General features: G+C 44.6%; 1 protein-coding gene across 6 annotated transcripts in view; it reads left to right on the forward strand.

The window, feature by feature from the left end:
- Positions 1 to 23448: 23448 nt before the first annotated feature.
- Dclk1 (doublecortin like kinase 1) overlaps positions 23449 to 25022 on the forward strand; it is a 293977-nt gene continuing 292403 nt past the window's right edge. For 3 of the 6 annotated variants that reach the window (XM_021195918.2, XM_029537365.1, XM_029537366.1), the window contains exon 1: positions 23616 to 23836. The gene's annotated coding sequence lies outside the window, so the exon portion shown is untranslated. Of the gene's footprint in view, positions 23837 to 25022 lie in introns of all 6 variants that reach the window. The other 3 variants (XM_021195921.2, XM_021195919.2, XM_021195925.2) reach the window with 2 other exon arrangements.

The raw sequence follows: 25022 nt of genomic DNA on the forward strand, positions 1-25022 counted from the left end.
TCTCTTCCCATACCTGATCCTGTCCCCCTTTATCTCCCCCTCCTCTCTCCCTCCCAGGTGCCTCCCTCCCTTTATCTCTCATGATCATTTTGTTCCCCCTTCTAAGTAAGACTGAAGCATCCACACTTTGGTCTTCCTTCTTCTAAAACTTCATGTGGTCTGTGAACTGTACCATGGGTACTCTGAGCTTTGGGGCTAATATCCACTTATCAGTGAGTACACACCATGTATGTTCTTTTGTGTCTGGGTTACCTCACTCAAGATGATATTTCCTAGTTCCATCCAATTGCCTGCAAATTTCATGAAGTCATTGTTTTTAATAGTTGAGTAGAACTCCATTGTGTAAAGTACCATATTTTCTGTATCCATTGTTTTGTTCAGGGACATATGGGTTGTTTCCAGCTTCTGGCTATTATAAATAAGGCTGCTATGAACATAGTGAAGCATGTGTCCTTGTTATATGTTGGAGCATCTTTTGGGTACATGCCCAGGAGTGGTATGGTTGGGTCTTCAGGTAGAACTATTTCCAGTTTTCTGAGGATGATTTCCAGAGTGTTTTATCAGCTCGCAGTCCCACCAGCAATGGAGGAGTGTTCCTTTCTCCACATCCTCCCCAGCATCTGCTGTCACCTGAGTTTTTGATCTTAGCCATTATGATTGGTGTGAGGTAGAAACTCGGGGTCATTTTGGTTTGCATTTCCCTGATGACTAAGGATGTTGAACATTTTTTTTAGGTGCTTCTCGGCCATTCGAGATTCCTCAGTTGAGAATTCTGTTTAGCTCTGTTCCCCATTTTTAAATAGTTATTTGGTTCTCTGGAGTCTAACTTCTTGAGTTCTTTGTATATATCGGATATTAGCCCTCTAGCTAATGTAGGGTTGATAAATATCTTTTCCCAATCTGTAGGTTGTCATTTTGTCTTATTGACAGTGTTCTTTGCCTTACAGAACCTTTTCACTTTCATGAGGTCTCATTTGTCAGTAGTTGATCATAGAGCCTGAGCCATTGCTGTTCTGTTCAGGAAATTTTCCCCTGTGCTGATGCGTTCAAGGCTCTTCTGCATGCTGACTGCCAGTTGAACCAGCACCATTTGTTGAATATGCTGTTTTTTTTTTTTTTTCTGGATGGTTTTAGCCCTTGGTCAAAGATGAAGTGACCATAGGTATGTTTTTTTCTGGGTCTTCAATTCTATTCCATTGATCTGCCTGTCTGTCTCTGTACCAATACTATTCATTTTTGTTTGTTTGTTTGTTTTTATCACTATTGCTCTGTAGTTAGTATAGCTTGAGGTCAGGGATGATTTCCCTAGAAGTTCTCTTATTGTTGATGGGGGGGGGGTTGTGGAGGGGAAACCAGGAAGGAGGACACCATCTGAAGTGTAAATAAATAAAATAACAACAACAACAATAAAACAATAACAATTTAAAAAGAGAGACTGAGCAATTCTCATCTCTTTGACAGTTTATAGATAGATGCTGTCCAGGGAGGATGAAATATTTACTACACATGGATTTCAGTTGACATTACCTTTCTGATGGTCCCAATTCTCAATTCCACATTTTCATCTCTAAGAATTTGTTGTGTTTGAAGTTTTTCTCCTCCTCCAGAGACATCCAGGGACTTTTCTATCCACATCATATCACAGTGTGCTCCACAGAGAGTTGTGACCAGAAATGATCACACGAAAGGCCAATGTAACCAGCCCTCTATCTGATGTAGGGTTGGGAAAGACCTTTTGAATATTAGCCCTCTATCTGATGTAGGGTTGGTAAAGATCTTTTCCCAATCTGTAGGTTGTCATTTTGTCCTATTGACAGTGTCCTTTGCCTTACAGAAGCTTTTCAATTTTATGAGGTCCCATTTGTCAATAGTTGATCTTAGAGCCTGAGCCACTGGTGTTCAGGAAATTTTCACCCATCACCATGCCACTTACCAAGCACTGCCCTCTCCACATTGTGGCTCTGTGACTCAGTTGTCCCCCTCTGCACTTTTCTTGAGGACCTTCTAACTACCTCTGTCTCACACTCTCCCAGGTACAAGGGAACCCCTCCAGCAGCTGTGCTATCCTGCTCCGGGACACCTTAGGCTTGCTTTATGTAGGATCCGTCTTGTCGCCCAGTGGGTGTCACTTACGTAGTAGTTTGAATCTCTCATTAAAAGCAGAATAAACACCCTGAAAGTCCCCCACTTAGTAAATAAACCACAGCCCACTTGTAACGCCAGCTTTTTCTTTCCCTGAGATCAGCCCCTGGGAAGGGTTGTTTAACACTTGTTTCTTCTTGCATTTTCTCCTCCGCATTTCTGCTCCAGTGCAATTACCCTGCTAGAAGGGGCACATGTCCCAGGACTGTGCCTCTATGAGCTATCACAAAGCACACACTGCGAGGCAACACCCAGGACAAGAAATCCACTGATGTTCATAGTCTCAAGGACATCTCAATGAAGCTAATGAGCTATTGCCTTGGTTACAGCCATGCTTATGGGAAATTGTCCTAGAATGTGGTTGTCTTTCTTTCTGGGAGCTTTCTTTTGCTCAGCATTGGTGATTACACCTAACAGGAGCCATTGTGCCTAAGCACTTGCTCTTTCTCCTTTTCCTGAGTGAACGGAGGCTTTCACAGAGGAGTGACAGGCTGTCTTTGCACCTAGTTGCTACTTTGAGGGTAGACTGGGTTGGAGGATAAGGTTGAAGACGAAGGCCCAGAGGATGGGGACTGTTGTGGTAAACCAACAGTAGGATTTCACTTTCCAGCTTTAAAAAAGAAAAGTTTTAGGTCAGTCCCTCAGGGGAGCTGAGTCAGAGCCATAATAAAGCAATCTCAGGCATGGACCTGTGATAATTAGGTCAGCTGTCAGGATTTAGCCCAGAAAATAATTAACACCTCCACAACAAAAATAGCTCTGGGAAACAACTGTAATTCTTAAAATGAGAATGGGATACTTTATGGCTGAGAATAAACGGAAGCTTCCATATTCGGAGTCCTTGGATGTTAGAATCAATACCCTTTCAAACATAGAAAGCTCACTCAAGGCCCGAAGACCAGAATAACTTGTCCTAATGGCAAGGACAGGTTAGTGATGAATAGGGTGATTGATCAGCCGTGGGGAAAGCACGAAGCCCTTAGAGATGGTAACCAGGAGTGCAGAGCTTTTATTTGTTTGAAATTTCATGTGCAGGAGTGTTTTGCCTATCTGTGTTTGTGCACCATATGTGTGCACTGCCCACAATGGCCACAAGAGGGTGGCAGAGCCCACTTGAACTGTAATTACAGACAGTTGTGAGACACCGTGTAGGGACCAAACCCAGGTTCTCTAGAAACCCTTGAGCCGTCTCTCAGCCCCACAGCTCTGCATTCTTCACATTGGAAACATCACAAAGTCTTGAGGGGTGGGTGGTGGTGACATGGCTCACACAAAGCCAAGTCTAGTTTTATTTAGGACTGCATATTTTTCTTGGTGTCAAGAATTCCAAGCTCTTGAAATGCCCACTTAGTATTCTTATTTAGTATTAGCTTAGATATTGGTTTATATTAGTCTATGTTGCTTTCAAAGGACTCGGGGAAAACTGGGCCTGTAAGTTGATCTACTTTAAATCTAAAACTTTGGCAATAATAGCACACCTTGCTTTGTCTAATTCTGTAACTTGCCCAGGGCAGTAGGACCAGTGAGTGTTTTTGTAGAGACACCTCTTAGCATGACAACATCCAAAGACTGATCTTGGGGCCAATAAGATGGCTCAGCAGGTAGAAACATTCCCTGCCAAGCCTGGGAGCTTGAGTTCAGTCTTCAGGATCCATTTCTTGGAGGGTGAAAACCAATGCCTATGAGCTGTCTCCTGACATCCACGCATACCATGGCATTCTGTCGGGATCACACTCGATAAATAATCTGATTAGTGTTTAACTGATTCCCCATTGGATTATTCCTCCTGGCTGATGGGATATAGAAAGTGTCTAAGAGTTGCCTAAGATGGGACACCCACCAGGCCACAAAACCCAATGTTATCCAAGTCCAGCTGGGTGAACTAATGAATTCAATCAGATCACTTAGAGGATTTTGGATGACTCTGACAGAAAAGCCCTACCCCAGAATGGGAGATGACTCAGGAAAGCCAAATTGCTGGGGTCTCAAACCATAATCAACTGTGTATCTCCCCACAAAAGCACATTAAGCTGGGGGTAGAGAGGGAATGGTGGCTGGAATCTCGGATGGGAGTCTGATGACTCCTCGAGTCTGGGACAAGGCAATAGCCATGATCTCATGAATGTCTCCTTCATGTTGTTCTGACTGAAGTCATGTCATGGTCAGAGGACAGAGGCCCACTACAGTCTTAGAAATGATCTTGCTCATTTACTAACCACAGGTCCATGGCTACTGCCTTCACCAGAGCGCCCTGACCCACACTTGTGCATTAGCTTGTACACCCTCTAAAGAAGTGCTCTCTGTTGGAGCAAACATTTTCAAGGGGGTTATTTATACTCACCCAAACAGATTTTTGTCTCCATTGTGGTCCCATCAAGGTAACCCAAGCCCTGCACATGGCTGTTGCTATGCCAACCATTCGGATGAGCTGTTTGCTTTAGATCAACCTTCTGTGGAGAATTCCTTTGCCTTCTCTTCTGACTAAAACAATAAAATCACTTAGATGAGAATTTTAACCTGGGTTGTACCAGAAGCCGATGGTCAAGAACTTTGGAACCCTACAAACCTAAGCTGGAGTCCAGCCTATATAATTTACTACTGGGTGGTCAGACAGGGTCACTTAGACCCCTATGCTTCCACACCCTGATCAGTTAAAACAGAGTTAGTAGGACATTCTTGGCAAGGCTGTGGGCAGATCAGAGAATGGGCCAAGTGCGCAGAAACACCGTATGTGTCACCTTCTGTCGTTATTGATGTGACTGATGTTGTCACTGTTTTTTCTGTCTGAAGCCAGTGGGAGCAAGGAGGTTTACACCAATGGCTTCCTCCCAGAACTGGTGAAGCAGTTGCTGGGCCACTTCCTGAGGGTTCCAGGCAGAAATCAAAACCTTTGATGATAATTATTGATTCTGGGTTTAGGAGGAGGAGGAGGAGGAAGATGGGGAGAAGGAGGGGAAAGAAGGGAGGAGGAGGGGGAGAAGGAGAGCTAGAGGGGGAGGAGGAGGGGGAGGAGGGCGGATAGAGAGGGGAGGAGGGAAGGCAAAAGAGGAAAGGATGATGGGAGGAAAGTATTGATAGGTCTGAAAACCAGCAACCCCTGTGGGTAATGATAGAACCGACCATTGTCCTTCGCAGGACGCTGGCCTCAGTCTCTTTTCTGTGGGTATACACAACTGAGTGTCTCATTTACCTGGGGAGTTTTAGAGCTGTGGAGAACAAGAGTCTGTGAAACCCACAGCACTGGAGCCTTGAGCCCAGAAGAGGCTCCCTGTGAGTGCTCCCTGTGAGTGCTCCCTGTGGATGCTCTGGGCCTCTCCCTTTGGCCTGACTGACCCTCCTATGGGTACAGAGATTTCTTGCTTGAGGGGGGTTTTGAAGTCTACTGTCTTGTTAACAGTTCAGAATCTGCTTGGAAAAACAGGAATGTGTCGCTCAAGTAAAATAAAAGGTGACTCTTGGTCTGATGTCTCACACACAAGATAAAAAAAAAAAAAAAAAAAAATGACCCCATTGAAAATACTGTCCAATCAAACATTTTCTGTCTGCAGGAATGTGAGCAGGACGCAGAAGGTCCATATTCAGTTAAAGGACAGGGTGGCCATGGACTTGGGGCTGATTAACATATACTGTGTGGGAAGCTGCTGGCTGGCTTAGAGGCCTTTGAGATAGAGATAAAAGCTGACCCCTTCTCTGTCTGTTCTACCGTTGTCCTCCATCCCACTCGCCAAAAGCAAGCCCGTTGTTTGTAAGCCAGGAGGCTTTGGTTCATCCTTGGCTCTTTTTACTCTCCGTGTGATTGCTGGGCAGTCCCGTCTTGTCATTTTTACGCGCTGGATTGCTAATCACGGCTACTTCCTATCCACTCTGCTGTGACCAATGTAGCTGCTCTCACCCAGTCCCCCTGCTACGGAAAGTTTGCTTTTGTTCCCGTGCCAGCCAGCATGGTCTTTCGATATTTAAATCTGATTATCTATTTATTTACTTACTAGTCTGGCCTCAAATTCACTGTTTGGGCATGACTTTGAACTTGGGAGCCTCCTGCTTCTACCTCCCAAGTAAGGAGATGACAGGCATGCCCTACCACTCTCCATTCTTGGGATACTGGAGACGGAACCCAGAGCCTCATGCAAGTGATGCAAGCAAGTGCTCTGCTAACCGAGTGATACCCCCAGCCTCCAAATATCCCATTCATCCTGTTGCAGTGGGGTCTCAACCCATTCCCCATTAGCGGAAAAACAAAGTCCTGATCACAGGTTAGGAGCCCTTTGACAATCCCAGTCCTCCTAGGATCACCATTTCTGACAGCTTTCTTCCTCCTGTGCTGTGTGCTTCAGCTCCTGGACTTGGCCTCCCCAGAGCCACTGTGCTTACAGTTCTCTCTGTGAGCCACTTACTTGGAGACATGGTGTGGCTAACATTCTATTCAGGCCCTTGCTTAGAGGACTCACTGTGGTAGAAACCTCCCCTTTTGTATGGGTGTCTTCCTTTCTGCAGCCAACTCCCACAAGCAAGTTGCAAGGTCGAATATGCTTCATTTCTGGAAGGGTCCAAAGGCTCAAATGGAAAGCTTATGTCTCAGAGATATAGTGAGGTAAATTTTCTTTGTCTGTTCTTCCTTATCTTCAACACATGGTTGCTTTTCCATTTTAAACCATTTCTTATTTTAAAGAGCCGGTCACGTGAGGACTGTAGAAATCCAAGCACTAGCGTTCGTTCGTTTTTTTTGTAACCATTGTTTTTCACACTAGTACTGTTTGGCTGGTTGTGTTTTATCTGCTCTTAGTTCATGGATTCTCAATTACAGAAAACTGCTCAGGGAAGCACAAAATCAAGCCACTTGTATTGAAGATGTAGCACACTACAGACGAGTCCTGTTGGCCAGGGGTACAACATCCGCGGTTTCCCAAGCTTCCTCAGAACATAAGTAGGGCTGATGTCAGAGAGAATCTGGGAAGCCATGACTTACTTTGAGCATTTCACCCACAAAGCTATTTATTTGTGAGGCCGGTGTGTTTTACATTCCCCAATCCAGTCGTGTAATTCCTGCGTGGAAGTATTCATCCCCTTATTATGCGGCTTCAGACCCTGTGGGTCTCACGTGGCCTGAGCAGCTGTTGTGGGTCTAGCCCAGCTCTGAGAAGACTGCCAGAGCCCTTAAGAGACTTGGCTGGGGCAAGGTTACAGTGAGGGAGAAGGGGTAGGAATTGGGGGTGGGGACTGCGGGGGGGGGCATTGCAGGAGAATGCAGTGGCAGCGCTTGCTTGCGGGCAATGAGCACTGAAGAGCTTCCAGACTGCGCCCTGCCCTGCGCATCCTATAAGTCTCCAGGCCTCTCTGGGTCTGCACCTGTCGCCAGCCACTCCCTCCTGACCTCTGCCCTTTCTCCTGACAGCTGAGTGCCAAGGCTCACCCGCCTCTTCTGTCACTCCTAGGATGTAATTAGAGATTAGTCATCTTGACACCACCCACTGGGCGGAGCCTGGCTTAGCTCCCTAATGCTTCTGCATTTGAAATAGGATTGAATTGTGGGATTCAGCTCTTCCCCTAGCTTGGAGACCATGCTACATCTCAGAAAAGCACTGTTCCCTGAGAAAGAACTATTCTACCTCCATCACACGTGTCTTTCTCTCAGTTCTTTCCCCTTTTCTGACCAGACAATGACAGAATATGACTGTCACAGCTAGCAATAACCAGACTATGGGAGTGACCACTGACAGGTGCAAACTCCTGGCCCACAGCTTCCTCAATCCTAAAATAAGCCTCTAAATTTAGGTGGCTTTCTGATCATGTGTGGGGCTCCAAAAGTCTCACCTTAATGCCAGTAAAAAAGCCTATCTGCTATTTCTACCGCAGGGCAGGGGAAAATGAGCTTTGATCGAATTCCTGTGTACCGGCTTTGTTAACCTTTACTCCATCATGGTAAGGGATTACATCAGAGATCTCCAGGCCACTTCTGCTGAGACAGGGGAGGAAGCTTACAGACACCATGGAAGTGGCTTAAGCTGCCTTGAGCTCTTCATGAGCCTGTGCTTAGTCCTCAGTGTCAATGCCTCTGTTCCTGCCCCGGGAGTTAATCAGCCCTGTAACTATTTAGTACACATTTGTGTGTAAGGGTTGTGTTTCCCCCAGAATTGATAGCCATGTGATAGAACATGGTCCTTTCTTTCATTGATCTGATGCTATTAAGTAAGACATGTTATTGTCATTTACTGCTTAATTTTTATTTTAGCATGCTATGTGTGTATATTCAAGAACATACAAATATATATATTTTTAATTATTTTATTAGATATTTTCTTCATTTACATTTCAAATGCTATCCCAAATGTCCCCTATACCATCCCCCCACCCTGCTCCCCTACCCACCCACTCCTACTTCTTGGCCCTGGCGTTCCCCTGTATGGGACATATAAAGTTTGCAAGACCAAGGGGCCTCTCTTCGCAGATATGTATTTTTATGTATGCTATTTGTATCTCTTGTGAGGATTTCAGATTCACAGTGTGCCTTATTCCTATAGCGATGTTTGAATTTGTATGATTGACTTTTATGCATGCTTTGATTTTCCTCTTTATAAGACTTACTTTACGTGAGTGAATATTTTCCTGCTCATATGAAAGGTGGCTAGGTGGATGGCTCAGATAGCTATATTGTCAAAGTCACTGTACATTAAAAAAAACAACAACAACAACTCATCCGGGCAGTGGTGGCGCATGCCTTTAATCCCAGCACTCGGGAGGCAGAGGCAGGCGGATTTCTGAGTTCGAGGCCAGCCTGGTCTACAACATGAGCTCCAGGACCTCCAGGGCCATATAGAGAAACCCTGTCTCTAAAAACAAAAACAAAAACAAACAAACAAACAAAAGAATAAAAAAACCAACTCAATTTCTGTGCACTAAAACAAGCAAACTAATAAACTGTCAGAGCATGTGAAAATGACCTCTCTTATCTATAGAATCCTGACATATGGTAGAGATGCTCCTTGGTAACAGTTCAGAAAGTGACACTCTTCCAAAGGTGTGCTGTGAGTACTGGCTTACCATGGAGTAGAAAGGGAAAAAATACCTATATTTTTATCTTACAAATGTCTACCTAGAAAACTTGCCCACTTTGAAATTTAGTAGGACCAGCTCCTTCCAAATACACGGTCCTTCTTTGGCAAGAAGGCATAGATCCAGAAGAAAAAGAGGGAGGATTCCCAGCACTTGGGAGGCAGAGGCAGGCAGATTTTTGAGTTTGAGACCAGCCTGGTCTACAGAGTGAGTTCCAGGACAGCCAGGGTTACACCGAGAAACCCTGTCTCAAAAACAAACAAAAAAGTTAGGATTATATTCAGTTAGAGCCTTGACCCTGGTAGAAACATTTCTCTGTTTCTCAGTGTTCCTATCTGCAGAATAACACATCAAAGAAATCATCAAAACTGCAGCATTGTTTATGGGATAAATAACTCCAGAAGTAAATTAAGGGATAAGCTTTAAGGGACCAAGTGAGAGTAGAATTAAATGGAAAGCTGATAATAAACTTCAAGACAGGAAAACAGCAAAGAAAAGTAAAACAAGAGCAGAAAGGCAGAAAGGATCAGAAGAAAAAAGTGACGTAGCAGCAGCCAAGGAAAGGCCATCGCATACTAAGAGAGTTTCCCAAGAAGCAGATAACCCACAAAATAATGTTTAAAATATATATAACTTAAGAAATCATTCTACAAATAAGAGGGTAACTAGGTCTCAGATGGACAGGTTAATTGGGAACCTACAAGGATCAACTCTGATGTATATCCTAGGAAAATGGAAAAGTTCTTTGGACCTCTAAGAAAAAAGAAAAAGAAGCCAAGTTACCTGTGTGAGAACCAGGCTGTTATCATTGTCCCTAAGTGCAACTTGCAAGGACAGTAATCACAAAGCAAGGCTTCCCAGAAACCCAGTGAAATGAAAGACAATGCCAGAATTCCTTAACATAGCTAAGATGGCCAGCAATTACCAAACCCAGGGAAATAAAAGACAATGCCAGAATTCCTTAACACAGCTAAGATGGTTAGCAATTACCAAAAGTATTTAAAAAAACAATTTGCGTGTGCAATTACTCAAACAAAACCCTTTCTGGGATTTCTATGAAGCTTATTCATCTAACAGGCAACCAGGGAAACTTCAGCACAAGATGGAAAATTATTATATTTGTGTGTAGAATAAATAACACAGAATGGAGATGGTGGTGCAAAAATACTTGTTAAATAAGAAAAAGAACTAAGAGTTCCTAATAAATAGATCTATAAATGACAAAAATATAAAACATTCACTAAAAATGAAAATCTTCCTGATGCATAAAATAACTTTTAAAGTATTTAAAATTTTTCCATGACACATACATGAAGTGCAGTGGACACTCATACACATAAAAGTATTTTTTCCATGGGTTGGAGAGATGTCTCCGTGATTAACAGTGCTTGCTTCTCTTCTAGAGTCCACAGATTCAAGTTCCCAGCACCCATTTTGGGCAGCTCACATCTGTCTATAACTCTACTTCTATGGGAATCTGAATTCCTCTTCTTGTCTCTTGGACACTCGCATGCACATGGCATATAAACATAGACACACAAATAAAAAACAAAATAGAAAATAATTATTTGTACATACTTGTGCACTTGATGGCAGAGGGGAGAAGAGAGGGGGAAGAGAGGGAATATGTGGAGAATAAATGTGTGTGTGCTATGGTGTGCACATAAAGGTCAGAAAACCGTCTTCCTCCTTGTTCAAGGCAGCATCTTTCTTGTTCCTTGCCCTCCAGTTTCCCAGACATTCTTTGGTCCCCACTTCCCATCTCCCATGGGAACTCTGGGATATTTGCCTGTTTATTTATTTGAGACAGGGGCTCACTAAGCAGCCTTGGCCGGTCTTGAACTTACTGCATTTGAACTCTCGAGATCTTCCTGCTTCTGCCTGGAGAGTGCTGGGATCAAAGCTGTGTGCCGCCACACCAAGCCTCATTTCCGTGTTAGTCACAACACTGTAATACCAAACGGAGCTAAGGGCTCATCAGTGAATGAGTGGAGGCACTATAAGTATCCAGCAAGGCCTTGCTTCCTCACAACAGAGAACAAAGTCCTGTCATTTATTTATTTATTTATTTATTTATTTATTTATTTATTTATTTATTTATTTGGTTTTTCGAGACAGGGTTTCTCTGTATAGCTCTGGCTGTCCTGGAACTCACTTTGTAGACCAGGTTGGCCTCGAACTCAGAAATCTGCCTGCCTCTGCCTCCCGAGTGCTGGGATTAAAGGCGTACACCACCACGCCCAGCCTAAGTCCTGTCATTTATGGCAACATAGATTGAACTGAAGAAGTTAGGCTTAGTGAAATAAGCCAGGCCCAGAAAGAAGGACAAGCTACATGATTTCACTGGGACGCTACTATGTGTCAGTTAAAATCTAGATTAAAAAAAAAAAAAGAAAAAAAAAAGAACAAATTTCAAATTGACCTCCATGACAAAACCTGACCCTGTGCTATCTAAAAGGTTGTCATCTTGACTCACGTGGGAAGAGGACCCTCTCTTGAGGACTGCCTGTCAGATTGGCCTGTGGGCACATCATGGGGTCATTTCTTGGTTTAGTGACTGAGGCCGGAGGGTCCAGCTCACTGTGGGTGGTGCCACCCCTGGACAGGTAGTACTGGGCTATAAGAAAGCAAACTGAGTATAGCATAGGAAGCAAGTAGTGCTCCTCTGAATGGCCTGTGTTCTAGCTCCAGCATTCAGGTTCCTGCCATGAGCTCCCGTCCCTGCTTTTCCCATTGATGTACTGTAAAGTGTGCAGTGAAATAAACCCTTTCCTTCCCAAGTTGTTTCTGGCCATGGTGTTTACCACAGCAGCAACAAGCAAAGCCGAATGTGCCTAAAAGCATGGTTGCTTCCCCCTGGGATGGAGAGTGTCCTGTGCAGACCTGCCTGTGCTGCTTCCTCATCAGCTTGCCTGAGATGGGCTGCCAGGTCTCTCTCTGCGTATCGATCAGAGCTGAAGGAGTCTTCTGGAGTTTATCGCTGCATCTACTGAGAAGATTTAAGATACTATTTTCTCCCGCAGGGCTCTTTTTTATAGAGCCTCTTAGGAGAAATCCCTGCCTTGCTTTTATTTTAGAACTATTTCATGTCTTTGGGGTGCTTCGTTCATTTTTATTCTACACTCAAGCATGTCAAAGAACAACAGAGATGAGTATGGGAAGGATCAAGAGAGCATGGCACGGACCCACCCTTACAATGCACCCACCCACCCAGACAGTCTGGCCTGCCACAGACATTAAGACAACAGCAACCTGAGGGCATAGCTCTTTAAGGTCAGAGCCCTGTGCACCTCCCTGGTCAGTGTGTCAAGCTACCCGTTCTTCACCCTAAAACTGTGAGAGCTGAACCCCGGAGCCTTCCAATTAACCCCAGTCCACCTTCTTTCCCGTCTCTGTGTATGTTTGCTATTTGAACTGCAACCTTCTGAATTAAAAACAACAAAAATTCCCATGATCCTATCAGGCGACCTCCAATATTACCGGAACCAATATATACCGGATGGAATAACTTTTCAGGGTCCTTGTCACATGCATATGTGGTGCATGAGAATTTTGAAAGTGCCCAACAGAGGAATGGACCCTCGAAATTCGTTCTGCACCCAGTTCTCAGAACTATTTCCTTTTCAGACTACCAAAGCAGCAAGTCTTCGCCGCCGCAGGATGCACTAGAAGGATGCACAAAGAAAAGGGCGACACTCATCTCTCCCCGCCTATCCAAGTAGCTGGGATTGATAGCTTCAACTGTCTGCTTATCTTTTTAATATTATAAACTCACAGGATCATACACAGACACATCATGCAGGTTTTCTTCACTTTCATTGCCAAGTAATGCTCACACCATATGCATTTCTATAGCCCTGCTTCCCATAGACCAGAATAGCACATTCATTCCTGCAGTACCCACAGCCTAACACATGCCCTCTGTTGCTGCATGATATTCTACTGCTCACTGTATTCTGTAGCTCTGTAATCTGTCATTTCCCTATTTACAAGTTGGGAAAATACGGAAATTAGCATTTTTGTACACAGTCTTCATAGATAGATGCTTTTAACTCTATAGGATAGGGTCTCCTGAATCCAAGGCTCTGGTTTACTTATAATTTACTTTCCACAGAGACTATCATGGTTGCACCAGGATCTCTGCTCCCCACATCTTCTCCAGAGATTGTTAACAAATCGTTCCTGTAGATGCCAGGTTGATGAGAGAAAATGCATTTTGTTTTGCTTACAGTGACCTGAACTTTCAGTTAGGAATTGGAAACTTTGCTTGGCCCTATGGCTTTCAAATATTTTCTCCCAGACTGTCATTTGCCTTTTGCCTTTGTGGAAATGATAATCAGCTCTACTGAGCTATCATTTCTATGTGTTTAAAATGACAAATTTGGGGTGTGTAATGTGTTGAGTTTCATGGTAGCCAGAAACCAGTGATGATGTAGAATATTTTCTTTATCCGTCTAATTTCGTGTGTGCCGTTTATAGCCAACCTTTCCCCAGGTATAGCTCCTGTCAGTGCTGGTTTTTCAGTTGGGGCAGACTTCCTTCAATTAATACTTAACTATTCTGCTTTGAGATCTGTGGCAGTGCATGATTTGAGTTCCAGTTTGCCCAATGTAAAACTAGCTGACTAGTGTTCATTGTGTGGCTATGCCACAATTTGTTTATCCATTCCCTATTAGAGGGACATTTGGATACATTTTTGCTACCATGAATAAAACCTTCCATGATAATTTGCCTGCTAGCCTTTGTGCCCAGGAACTCACTGTTGAGTGACAGGGTCTGGGTAAACGTAAGAAACCAGCAACTTACTTTCAATATAGTTGTGTTACTTTCAGTCTTGATGAGCAAGAGTGACAATGTCCAGCAGTGGCAAGAGTCTTACTGGGGGTTTCTGTTGGCACTGTACTGGTGTCTCACCGTGACTTTGTTTTGCGTTCTCCTGCTGACTAAGGATGTTGAACACTATTTTGTCCCTTTGTGTGGTGTATTTATTAAAATATTCCCACTTTATTGTTTTTATTGTTAACCTATAAGGCATCATTATTCTGAAGCTGAGACTCTTTTCTCAACATGCTTTGGAAATAATTTCTGCTTTGTGATATCCTTTTCCTTTTTTTGTTTAAGAGTTGTATAGAGTGTAGGTTTTAAAATTTTGTGGAAGGCAACTTAGTGACTTCTTTATGGTTCATAATTTGCATTTTCTTTAAACAACCTCTGTGGACCAAAGGTCACAAAGGGTTCATTTCCTTCATATTTCATTTGGGAGTTTTTATAGTGAACGCCCTTCAGTTTAGATCCAACATGTTTACAGTTAATTATTAAATGAAGAAGAATGCTAAACATTATTATATTCACATTTCACATTTTATTTAAAATTATATTTTTTGCTGTATGTACTTGTGAAAGAAACATCTTAGAAAAAATACACATGTTTTGAATATTTTTTTAATTTAGAAGTTTATCAGCAGTGGAATTATAGCAAGTGTCCCATTACTTTTTTCAATGACTGAAGCTTGGACACAGGGCCTTATGGGAAAGTTTTTCCAGTGGGCTACATGCCTTTCCTCCTTATAAGATTATCTGACTGGAGGCACACAGACTGCATGTGCCCAGGGTAGGTATTACTGGGGTTCAACACAACACCGGAAAATGGCTTAGACATTATGTGATACTTTTTGAAACTCAACTGAAAAACTCTTGAGAATGAATTCTACATGGAGACATGATGCTTTGATGCCTAGAAGGTACATTAAGAATCGATTTCAAGGGCTAGAGGATGGCTTAATGGGTAGAGTGCTTGATGCACAAGCACAAGGACATGAGTTCAAATCCCCGACATCCATGTAGAAATCTATGTGTGGCAGCATGCTCTTGTAACTTCCGTGCTTGGGGATAGAGACCGGCAGATCATGGAGATCTACTGTCTGATCATGCCTCAAAAGCAAGGAGCAGAAATGATTGAAAAAGATATCTTGATGTAAGCCTCTTGCTTCCACATGAGCTACACAGGCAAGTGAACCCACACACTAGTGTGCTCAACACACACACACACACACACACACACACACACACACACACACCTACTTCTAAAAGTTGAAGTTACACTAAGTAAAATTAAATTTAATTAAATTATATATTTTACTAGACACCTTGGCATTTGTTAAAAACCTGCTCAAGGCTCTTTGAATTTTCTGATAAAGTTCTTCAGCTGGTAGACATATCCAGGGAAAGGATTTCTGAGCCTCAGGTCCAAATTTTTGTGGTGTTTCTGGAGTGCTGCATTCCCAGAGAATTAACTCAACTTTTATGTCTTCTTCAGTATTATATTTGTGTTCTATAAGATCACCAAGAGTTCACAGGAAATGCTGACTAGCAAAGCAGAAGATTTAATATAAGTGTCTTCATGAATACAGTGAGTGAGCTATTTGTATTTTTAATAAACTTCTGGCAGAATGTAGTTAAATCAAATTTCACTCAAGTTAGTTGTTTGTTTGTTTTTTTTTTTTAAATTAACATTAGGATCCTTAAATTCTTCATTATTTGAGGGGACTTCTCAAGTAATGTGACTGGGGAGAAAGCTTTGTCAGCATACTGTTTTCTCTGTAGATGTCAAGACCAAAGTTCAATCCTTAGCCTCAGCATCATTTAAAGAGGGGGTGAGGGAGTGGCCTCCACTTGTAACACTAGCACTGGGACAGGTGGGGACAGGTGGGATAGGCTGACCAGGCGGCATAGCCTCACTAGGAAGCCCAAGTTCCAGGAACAAATCCTTGTCTCATGAGACAAGGGACCCAATGTCCTGAGGAGCAACACCTGAGGCTGCCCTCCGGCTTCCACATGCATGCACGCACATAAACACACACAAAGTGTACAAAAAAAAAAACCTTTCAAAATATTTTTTTTTCTGAAATTGTTGCATTAAGAACAGCCTGTTGTTCCTGTCTGAAAGAATTACAGGGTTGGAAATGGAGAGAAGCCTGAACAAAGTGGAATCCGGCTCAAGGGAAGGTCCCAAGGTCTGACACTATTACTGAGGCTATGGAGTGCTCACAAAAAGGGACCTAGCACGACTGCACTCTGATAGACCCAACAAGCAGCTGAAAGAGTCAGACACAGATATTTGCACCCAACAAATGGAAAGAGGCAGCTGACCCCTGTTGTTGAATTAGGGAAGGCTGAAAGAAGCTGAGGGGAAGGGCGATCCTGTAGGAGGACCAGCAGTCTCAATCTGGACCCCTAAGATCTCTCAGACACTGGACCACCAAACAGGCAGCCTACACCAGCTGATGTGAGTCTTCACGTACAGTAGAGGACCGCTGGTCTGTGTTCATTTAGAGATGATGCATCTAACCCTCAAGAGACTGGAGGCCCCAGGGAGTTTAGAGGTCAGGTGGGTGGGGAGTGGGGACATCCAAGTGGAGACAGGGGCGGGGAGGAGAAATGGGATGTGGAACAGTTGGGGGGTAGATGGGGTGGGGGTGGGGTAAAATATGGAATGTAAAAAAATAAAAATAATAGTAATAAAAAGAACAGTCTGGAAACCTACCTGCTAATAAGAGATGTCATATTTAACCAATAAGTGTCCAAAGCTGTGTGGATCTGAATATACTTACAAGCTCAGCAGAGAAATGGCTAAAGGTCACTTCTATCCCGCCCTCCTCCCTACCCATAGCCTGGACACTAAAATGTCTCCTACGCTCTAGTTCTTCTCTACTATACCACAGCCAGGAAAGCTGGCAGCACTTTCAAATGCACAGATTGGATTGTGGTTGTTTTTCTATTTAAAATCCTTCAGTAATATTTTTTGTTCCATAGGATAAAGTCCCTCCTGCTTGAGTCCCTGAAGACCCAGTGCCTTCCAGCCTTCTCAACTGTCTCTCTCCAGTCTTCCTTTCCACCAGACCCCCAAAGGCTTTTTGTTCCTTCAGTACGCATACACCTTCCTATGAGAACCTTCACCTTCAGTGTCCTTCTGATGGAAAGAATAGGCTACTCCTTATTGTGAAGCTAGCTTCAGGTCTCGTTTGTCTGTTACTTCTTCATTGGGCAAAGGAAAATAAACCTCTTCTTGTTCTCCTCTTCACAGTAGAACTTAAATGATTATTTGTGTAAGTACAGGTTTAACATTACACTCCTTCCAAGTTCTGCCACAGCAGGGCACATATTTCTTATAACTCAGTCTCATGATTGAGTTACTCTTGCCAAGTTACAGTGCCTGGCATGTTGGAAAGACACAGAATGTATTTATTGGATGGATGATTGCAAAAGCAGGTGCTCTGTAGACAGTCATAACCTCCACATCACCCCAAACGTGTAATCCTAGGTGTATAAATGTGAGTTTTAGACACCATTGGCTCTCCCTGTATTTATTTGCACCAGAAACCATGTCTAGCTATGTAATTACCCAGGTGTATTGAGAGAGTCATTGGGCATCAACCACTTATCTGCAGCAAGATCATGGGCAATCCACTGTCAGAGCCTGCTGGGATTGTGTTCCTGCTGAAAGCTTTCATTAGCACCTGAGATGAGGGCCTTGGTGCACTGCCCATCTGTCTGATGGGCAGCTGAAGGCCTGTTCAGGTGCAAGGTAATACGATCAGAGTCCAAAAGGATCTCACAGCACAGGTCAAGAAGAAGACCAAAGAACAAAATGTAAGTCAAAGGAAATTTGAGAGAGAACCCTTAGCTCCTCTGAGTGTAACCGAGAAGGTATGGAATGAGGAGTCTTAAGACCAACACCTGAATGGCATGAAGATTCTAACTCTCGTAGTCTATTTCATGGCATGCTTGTCAGGGACATTGATGTGATGTTGGGGTCCATCAACAGAAACTGTCTGTCAATGCCTTTTAAAATCCCAGTTCTTCCCTGGGGGGGGGCACCCTTGTTCTGTCACATCCAGTTCTCTAGAAACTGGTGTGTGTAGGGAGATGGCAAGGGCCAAGTGGCTGCAGGGATTCCAAATTGTAATATGAGAATGTGCAGAAGGCTGAGGCTCCCCACATAACTACAGGGGATTTAGGAGGCTGCAGTGGGGGTGAGAAATATCACGTGCAAGTGAGGGTTATCAGATTTGGTCCCTTTGGTATAAAGGGTGTGAAGCACAGCAGGGGTTCCCCCTCCCCCTCCCATCTCCCCCAGAATTAGGCACAAACCACACCCAAGCATCTGTCTTCACACCGAGAGAATCTTCACTAAGCAGGGAAGAAAAGTTGAAGTGACTGCTTTCTGACTTTGGCAGAATAACACCAGCCAGTGACCTTGCAGAGGTCACTTTTAAGAAGAGAAAAGGGGGGAGGCCTGTGTTAGAATGGGTTAGGATGTGGTGGTGTATTTCGATTGGGCGTGTTCATTGCATGAACCAAGGGGGGGAGGCTTTTGACCACTGTGCTTCTTCAATCTTTTGAGAGCTGGACCTTGGTAGTCAGCCTTTTGGAGGAGGAAGGGGCCGGATAAGGAAATCGGCCTTGGTGGCTAGCTTTCCGAAGAGGGAATGGGGAGAAGGGCAAGGTCTGTCAGAGCCAGGCTTGCCACGCCTGCCCGAGCGGGCCAGAGTCCCTTGAAGGTGGAGTTTGGGACAAACAGGAAAACTCCAGGAAAAGTAGAACTCAGTCGTGTGGGTCAAGGGTGGGCTGGGAAGAGTTCACCCACAGGAAGCCAAATTCCTCTTAGGAAAAGTGGGGGGGGGGAGCCTGGAAAACTGAGTTACAGAGGGCTTACTAGTTCATAAGGGATCCTTGGTTCTCATAAAGATCCAAAACTTTATGTAACCTGGACCTTAGCATATTTGAACTGCTATACCAGAGATATGTCAGCAGTTACAGTAGTTATTTTGAAAGGTCTTGTGTGGGCTGGTTTTCTGTGGACTTACCTCAAGTTAGGGTCATCTGGAAAGAGGGAATCTCAACAGAGAAAATTCTCCCATCAGATTGCTTGTAGGCAAGTCTGTGTGTGTGTGTGTGTGTGGGGGGTGTTTCTGGATTGTTTATCAGTGTATGAGGGCCCAGATCACTGTGTGATGCCAGTGTAGGCAGAGGTGCCTGGGCTGGATATGAAAGCTATATAGCAGGTACTGGCTTTTAAAAATTATCTTATTTTATGTGTATAGATGTTTTTGCCTGCATGTATGTGTAAGTACCACTTGTGTGGTTGGTGCGCAGGGAGGACAGAAGAAGGAGTTGGAGCTCCTGATACTAGGGTTACAAATGGCTGTGAACTGCCATGTAGGTGCTGGGATTCAAACTTGGACCCTCTGGGAGAGCAGTCAGTGCTCTAAGCATGATCTCTTCAGCCCTGACAAGCTATTCGATTTAAAGGCTGCATTTTCTAGAGGAGATTACATACACAGCACACTAGAATTCGGGGTTGCCTTGTAAGCATGATGACCAAGGCAGTGGTAAAACTGTCTTGAATTTAAAAACATGGGTAGTTTTAGAAAGTGGAGCTGGTCTTGGCATTTATTAATACAATAGACTGTATTTCTTGAAACTTGGAGTCAAGAAAAAAGTCTCCTTCTTTTAGGTTATACCTGTTATGTATCTTGGCAGATTATATATACATACACACACACACATACATGTATGTATATATATATATATATATATATATATATATATATATATATATATGTATATATGTATATATGTATATATGTATATATATATACATATATAAGTATATATATACACACAGATACATATAAATGGATATAGATATAGGTACAGATATATACACACAATCAGTTTTTGGATCAATTCCTTCTTATAAAACGGAATAATGTTTAAATGCCAATTTAAAACATGTTTTGAGCCAGATTTGGTGGCACAATTCTAGCGGTGGTGGCATCAGGCAGATCTCTGTGAGTTTGGGGCCATCCGAGTCTGCATATGAGTTTCAGGCCAGCCAAGGTTACATAGTGAGACTCCGTATCAGATACACTTACCACGTTTATCTCTCTAAGGCATAGGAACCATTGACGAAGAGAGGGTAGACAGATGCCAAGAGCCAGAGGTGATGATACTGCAGGGAAACTGTTCTCTGGACACAAAATGACGGCTGCCCACATGAATTCACAGTGATCTGTGGGAGAGTGCCCACGACCCATGAAAAACTCAGGACAGACACAATCCCAATTCAGGGAGGTGGGCACAAAAATCCCACTCCAGCTGGGGACCTGCTGGCATCCTCTGCTAGAAAAGAGTCAGTGTTTGGTTTGTTTGGTTTTTTAAACTGTGTGTGACCCTGGTAGGTAAATGACATTACAGGGCAGGCCCTACTCCCAAGAGTAGCTGGGTAACACAAAGTAGACTGGTGTTGTGTGACGAGACACATTTGGGAGACACAACATCCACACCTACTTACTTCAGATTGGGAACCCACAACAGAACAATGTTTGGATACCTCAAAGTCTAACTTGGTGACCCACTGAGTTTTATTGGGTTACTTGCAGGAGTAGAAATGACTCAAGGACAGTTGTGTCACCAAGGCTTACCCAGCATAGGTGAAGGCTCAAAATGTCTAGGAAAACCAAAGCACCCCCGCACAGCCTGCAGGCAGCTCGGCTGAGTGGACAATGTTCACTCCAAGTGCCTCTGACCTAAACCTCTTTCTGACAGGGGCTCTGGTCTCAGAGTCATCTTTGCAGCTTGTCTTGCCTGAGAAGGACTCTCAGCTGTTCTTGATTACCCTGGCAGGGAGAAGTTAGCGAATCTGATTGGTTTCAGGGCTTTCTGCAGCTATTTTGGGTCACTTTACCTACCAGCTTAAGGAGCTTTCTGGGGGATGGGATTGTTTCAGTCTTGGAGGAAGCTGGGTGGATTGAAAAGAAAACATGAAGCTGAATAGGTAGGGAGGTGAGGGCATATCTAGGAGAAATTAGGCAGGGGAGTAAATATGATCAAAATACATTGTATGAAATTCTCAGAGAATAAAACATGAATTGCATCCGCTAAAGACTTAAGCTGCCTTGGGACAACTTTAGGCTTTAGTCTAGTCAGGTTCCTGGTGCAGTTTACCCAGCATGCTTTCCTGCTACGACATGGCCATCGCTTGGTGGCCAAGGCACTCTTGAAGGTATTTCATCCACTTACTTGTTACTTATCATTTTGGGAGAAGGTAAAATGATGTCTAGCGATATTCCAATTTAAAAAGTCAACCACGATCTTGTTTCTTTTACCACATTATTTTCACTTTGCAAGTAAACACCCTAGTGTTGGAAATCCTCAAAAAAAAATTAAACAAACAACAAACAAACAAAAACCCAACTTGTTCTAAATACTGCCATTTTGTTTTTAGACTCCCATTTAATCACAGGCACAAACTAAATTCAAGGTTCTAGCCTTTAGGGGAACTGGGGACTTCCCAATAACTGTCAGCTTCTATTAAAAGGATGCACTTGTCTGAGTCCAAACATCTCAGGGACAACTTGTAAGGAGACAGTTGTCTGAATCCAGACATCTCAAGGACAACTCCATATTGCTATCTGGGTTAACCTAAGGTAATATTCCCAGGCCCAAGAACCAACTCCTATCCTAATTGGTGGAAAAATGTAATAGTTACTTGGCGCAGATGTTTATGAGATGTAAGCTTAAATATCCCGTAATATTCTGGCTCATGGCTTCAGTTACGTTCCTGAGTCTTTTCTGAGGTCCTGATTTACCAGTAGCAACTTGATTACATTTTTGTCTTGTACATTGACGTGGTGATTGAGTTATGTTGGATTTAAGCAGACTCTATAACACCAGGACAATGGTAAGATAAGGTTGAGTCCTACGAAATGCTTAATAAATCACCTCCAGGAGGCTGGAGAGATGGCTCAGTGGATAGGCGCACTAATAAGTTTTGCAGTGGACCTGGGTCCAGTTCCCAGCACCCACACAGTGGCTCACAACCACCTGTAACTCCAGCTCTGGGGGATACAACATCCTCGCCTGGTCTCAGGAGCACTGCGCACATGTGCTGTGCATACAGACCTGCAGGAAAACATTCATACGCATAAAATGGAAATAAATAAGTCACTTACACAATGAAATGACCTCGACAGCATGTCCACTGCAGGGAGGTACGAGGAAGGATCTCTTTTAGTCACACACTGGGAAGAAATCACTGGGGATTCCTCACTGGCAAGATAGGCAGAGGTCCTGATTTCTGGTCTCAATGAAACAGACTGTCCATTTCTCGGCTTACCTCTGAGCCTTACTTTTGCACCAGAGTTTGAAGCAGAGCATGGTACTTTGCATCTAGTTAATTTGGTGAGTGCATTGTACACTCATCTCTGGCCTCTTAAGTAGCTCAGAAGTAGATATCCCATCATTTATTGAATATGTAATACATATCCCAGTTGGCTGCATTTTCTAACAAAGGGTAATCAGCGTGAACAGAATACTTCGGGAGAGTATTTCAGAATAACTTTTAGTAACAATAAATAGTAAAATACATAACTGGACCCAGTGGGCAGGGAAAATTAATTTTGTATTTTTCATTAAGCAGCTCAGAGTCAGTAAGACAAACAGATACATATATTGGCACGTGTCTACGTATTGTCTAATGACTTTTTTTTTTTTAATGTTGAGGCTGCATACTGAGCCATGCAAATGTTTCAGCGATACCTGGGATGGGGTCCCAGTCCCCAGAATTGTGTCCAAAGGATACGTTTATCCAGCGGAAGCTGTGAACATCTGGGTTCTGAGAACATTCTTGTTCGGGGATGGAAGGCTTGTGTAAGCTTATGGGACTTTCCACCCTGACAGACTGCCAGTCTTGAAGCCAAGAGGCCTCCAAGAGCAGTCTAAGTGTGGCCTTAAGTTATCAAAGGCTTATTGTGAAATAAAGCCCTAAGCAGGAGGCCACCATCTCAACGGTGACTCATGTCTTGGGGTCAATTGCAAATGATTAGTGGACCGTGACCCTCCCCAAGCAGGGGACTAAGGATTACTTCACAGTGTTTAGTTTGAAGGGTCCAGATCCGGTCTCCCAGGACAATTCAGAAAAAGCAGTTTTGAGGGGCAATCCCACTGGCTTCCCTATTCCTGGGAAGGGCGTGTCAAACCACAATGCCAAATCAAAAGATGTAGGCGTGTTTGGGTAGGTGGGTGAGTTCCTCTGGTCTCCTTTGATGAAGGCGACCTCAATACTGGGCCACCTCTCTGCCCAGCACATGACCTGCTTCAGCTCCATCTCTATCGATATTCTTTCTCAGTTCCCTGAGCCACCAACCAATCTGTCCCCATCCTCTGGCAAGTCCTTCTAGGGACTGGGGAGGCTTGGGAGCGGAGGGGTGTCCAGGCAATCCAGATTACCAAGACCATTGCAACCAGAAGCCTGGCTAGAGGAGGGAGGACCCTGGACTCAGCCACGGTGGGCGCGCCCTGCCAAGGAGGGCGGAGGGCGGAGCAGGAGAAGGAGGGAGAAGGGAGGGCATGTGAGCGAGTGAGACACAAGAAAAGCTTGCGCGCCACCGCCCTCCTCGGGAGAGAGGCTGGAGTGAGCCTGAGCGGAGAGCCGCATTTCAATGAGGACCAGCTCCAGCGCATCAGTGCACTAGCGGCCGCAGCTTCCAGACGCTCGTACTCCGCAGCCCCAGCCGCGCCCAGCCCGGCGAGGACAGCTCCAGCAGCCGGCCACAGACAACCCAGCCTCCACCCGCGACCGGTGCGTGCTTTGCCTGGGCTGGGGAAGGTGCGGGCAGGCCCCGTGGTGCCGTCTGACCGCAGCCCTGGGAGCCCTGGCCAGGATGGACCCCAGTGGGCGGCAGCCGCCCCGCCCGCCCGCCGTTCCTCGAAAGAAGGCTGCCCTGGGCTGGCTAGTTTGGTCTGGCCAGGAAGCGTTGTGTGCCCGCGGCCCCAGGGTTGCTGGCTCCTGCCTCTTTTGTCTGGTGCCACCGGCTTTAAATGTCTGGCGGGTTGGGCCCTCCAAGGCTTTCCATTGCCTTGTTGTTGGAGATAGAGAGCCGCGGAGGAGCTGGGAGAGGCGCTTGTCATTGTCAGGACTGACTGTGGAGCTAGGACCAAGTGGGCAAGGAAGGAGTGGCTGGGCCTGGCCTCTTATTGTGTGTATGCTTTCCCGAGTGCCCAGGAGGGTGGCATGTGCCCGGTGATGGGGGCTGCAGTGTAGGCGTTGCAAGTACCTTTTTGCATGGTCTCAAGTTCCTCTGGGGACAGCCAGGCAGCCTTGTGTATGAATTAGTACCTGCAGTGCTAAAAGCATGCAAAGAGGAAAAGACATTTTCCTCCTAGGGGGAGCGCACACACAGCGCCGCATTGCCCCACAAAAGAGGCTGCTTTTGAAAATCAGGTTTCTGAGGCATCGCCACTGGATTTGGCAAGGAAATCCTTGTGGGTGAGAGAAGTAACAAGAAGATTTCATTCAAACAGGGCTCCCTCTCTGACTGCACCTGTGAATGTGTGCCCAGGTTACTGTGCACGCGCGCGCTCAGCTGCCACACTGCAGGGTGTTCCGAAGGGGGCGGGTGGGGGTGGGGGACCGTGTCATGACTGTTCCTAAATATATCGCCTTTCAATGGGAAAGGAAAGTAGGACAGCATTTTAGGTATGGAATGTTTCATGAATGCAAGTTAGGAGGGATTTCAAGAGAGGTTATATGTAAGAAAATTTAAAAGATGCTCACACATCCTGTGATGTGCTGGCTTGGGTGGTGCACGCACTCAGGAGATACACATGCATGCCTTTTATTCCATGCCTCTCTTCTCTATCCACCTGAATCCTAATCCATCTGCTAAAATATGCCTTGGGATTTCCATGTGTGATGGCGTGGATTTATGCTAGATGTGTGTGTGTGTGTGTGTGTGTGTGTGTGTCTAAATTGCTGAAATGGGAGC

This window comes from Mus pahari, chromosome 4 (assembly GCF_900095145.1).
Source record: "Mus pahari chromosome 4, PAHARI_EIJ_v1.1, whole genome shotgun sequence".
Taxonomy (NCBI): domain Eukaryota; kingdom Metazoa; phylum Chordata; class Mammalia; order Rodentia; family Muridae; genus Mus; species Mus pahari.